The sequence below is a fragment of the Mandrillus leucophaeus genome, unplaced genomic scaffold (genome assembly GCF_000951045.1).
Source record: "Mandrillus leucophaeus isolate KB7577 unplaced genomic scaffold, Mleu.le_1.0 Scaffold80, whole genome shotgun sequence".
Lineage (NCBI taxonomy): Eukaryota > Metazoa > Chordata > Mammalia > Primates > Cercopithecidae > Mandrillus > Mandrillus leucophaeus.
In genome coordinates this window covers 5,551,394-5,554,656 of record NW_012108697.1, presented here as the reverse complement: position 1 = coordinate 5,554,656, position 3,263 = coordinate 5,551,394, and positions in this window count along the sequence as shown.

Here is a 3,263-nt window from a genome sequence, read left to right as displayed (position 1 = left end):
TTCCAAGTCTTTGCTATTGTGAATAGTGCCGCAACAAACATACGTGTGCATGTGTCTTTATAGCAGCATGATTTATAATCCTTTGGGTATATACCCAGTAATGGGATGGCTGGGTCAAAAGCTATTTCTAGTTCTAGATCCTTGAGGAATCGCCACACTGTCTTCCACAATGATTGAACTAGTTTACAGTCCCACCAACAGTGTTCCTATTTCTCCAGATCCTCTCCAGCACCTGTTGTTTCCTGACTTTTTACTAATTGCCGTTCTAACTGGTATAAGATGGTATCTCACTGTGGTTTTGATTTGCATTTCTCTGATGGCCAGTGATGATGAGCATTTTTTCATGTGTCTGTTGGCTGAGGATGTGCATTTTCAAGTATTCTGTGTTTTACACGTACCATTGAGGAACAGAAGACTGTACCACTAAAAAACAAAAATATGCCACTGAAAACAGAAAACAAGAATTTTTTGAGTTTGAGAAAAGATTATAGTCTAAGGCTTTACAGGATAAGAAATGTCAGGGGGGTTTTTTTGTTTTTTTTTTTTTATTGAGACGGAGTTTCACTCTGTCGCCCAGGCTGGAGTGCAGTGGCCCGATCTCAGCTCACTGCAAGCTCCGCCTCCCGGGTTTACGCCATTCTCCTGCCTCAGCCTCCGGAGTAGTTGGGCTACAGGCGCCCGCCACCACACCCGGCTAATTTTTTGTATTTTTTAGTAGAGACAGGGTTTCACTGTGTTAGCCAGGGTTTCACTGTGTTAGTCAGCAGGTCTCGATCTGATGACCTCGTGATCCACCCGTCTCGGCCTCCCAAAGTGCTGGGATTACACGCTTGAGCCACCGCGCCCGTCCTTGTTTTTTTTTTTTGGTTGTTTTTTTTTGAGATAGAGTCCCACTCTGTTGCCCAGGCTGGAGGTTGGCGTGCAGTGGCACAATCTCGGCTCACTGCAACCTCCACTTCCTGGGTTCAAGCAATTCTCCTGTCTCAGCCGCCCGAGTAGTTGGGATTACGGCCATTTGCCACCACGCCTGGCTAATTTTTGTATTTTTAGTAGAGACGGGGTATCACCATGTTGGCCAGGCTGGTATCGAACTCCTTATCTCAGGTGATCCACCCCCCTCGGCCTCCCAAAGTGCTAGGATGAGCCACCGTGCCTGGCCAGAAATAGCAGTTCCTTTTTTTTTTTTTTTTTTTTTGAGACGGAGTCTCGCTCTGTTGCCCAGGCTGGAGTGCAGTGGCACAATCTCAGCTCACTGCAACCTCCACCTGCCAGGTTAAAACAATTCTCCTGCCTCAGCCTCCCAAGTAGCTGGGACTACAGGCGTGTGCCACCATGCCCAGCTAATTTTTTTTTTGTATCTTTAGCAGAGATGGGGTTTCACCGTGCTGGACAGGCTGGTCTTGAACTCTTGACCTCGTGATCTGCCCGCCTCGGCCTCCCAAAGTGCTGGGATTACAGGCGTGAGCCACCGCTCCTGGCCCTGAAATGGCAGTGTTTTACTACTTATTTAGAAGTAGTACTCCAACTATACATTCTTAGTGGTTTATATTCTGAGAGCAAAAAGAATGAAAACAAGCAAAAGCCCTCAAACACCACAGATTTATTGCCAGTAGTGGTATTGGTAAATTTTGAAACTCTTAGGCCTACTATAAAACAAACCATAAATTTATTAGTAGAAACTCTAAAAGAAAAGAAATACAAATATCCTTTTTGTATTGTATAAAAGAAGATCCACCTTCTTTTATATTTGTACTTCTTTTCTCTTACAGTGGGAAAAACTGATGTTAAAATCTCTGATGTTAAATTGAATTAGAATTTTTCATATGTATATTTCTTAGAAGCAATGTCACCCCACTAGAGAATGCCCACAGCTTGATATCAAAATGCCAATCCCCACTAAAAGGAAACAATGTTTCTTAGAGAAATGGCTAATTTCCGGTTTCAGGCCCATAAAGTACAAAAAAAGAAAGTTAAGCCTGAAATACCTTGCCAGAAATCATGGAAGTGCCCCAGAATGAATAAGGTCAAGTTAAAAGCCCACAGAGCCCAGCTCAAGTGGGGTCCACTAGCCATATATGAGACAATTTGGCCACTAAAAAGAATAATTAATAGATCATCAAAGCCTTCAATACATTTTAAAAATCCATTAAGTCCAGAGTGATACTCAAAGAGTTTGGGAAGGGAGTTTCTCTTTAAAGAAGAATGTCAGCCAATTCATATAAATAAAATGACAGAATCAGAAAAATTACCATTTGCCATTTCCAATAATTCAGGCAAGTATCATCAGAAGCTAAAACCCATCTGGTGAAAGGAGGTGGGGAAAAGGAAGATGCTGGCATGATGTCAAAGTATCACACTTACATACAAAGCATCCCCACAGACTATTCAATAATTACAAAGGGGAAATATATCTTACTATGATAAAATTCAGCTGTCACCAACTTAACCCAGAGATCAAGTTTAGTACTGCTAATTGTGGAACAACTTGATTTTATATGCCTGTTGATTTGATGCAACATGAAGCAATAATAGCATTACCTGTGAAGGAAGGCTGCCAAAAATGCTTAACCTGAATACAATCAAGCTTATTGACCCAACTTCCAGTATACAAGAAATATGGGCATAAGGAAACAAGTAAATTGAGCATGAGGGAAGAACTACATCCAGAATATGGGACATTCTATAAGAAAACACCTAAATTCTTCCAAAGGTCAGTGACATTGAAAAGTGTGGGGAAATGTTCTAGATTAAGAGGTAAACAGATGTAACAAGCCTATGGATAAATCTTGATTGATCTTGGTTTCAAAAAATAAAGCTGTAAAAAATTTAGGGACCCCTGGAAAATTTAAGTATGGACTCAATATTAGATTATATTAAATTATTGCTAATTGTATTAGATGTAAAAACTATTTTATGGCTTCTTAGGAGAATGTCCTATACTGACTATAGAAGTGTTCTATAGAAGTGATTGTTTCAAGTTTTTCAAAATGAAAAATATAGATAGACTAGCTAAAACGCCTTTTAAAATCGTTTTGGGAGGTGTGTGTGTACGTGTGTGTTTGGGGATGATGGGGAAGAGCAGAAGGTAGTTGCAGGGAACTCTGGGCATTAGCAATAGTTTAACAAGCTGAGAAGTAATACAGGAGATTACAAAAGCATTGTCAGAAACAAAAGACAATAGAAGGCCAGATAGGTCAAGGTTTAGCAGGAAAGATGTGGGCAGTGGAGGCTGAAGCAGTCACCAGGAGCTCTTTGAAGGGCAG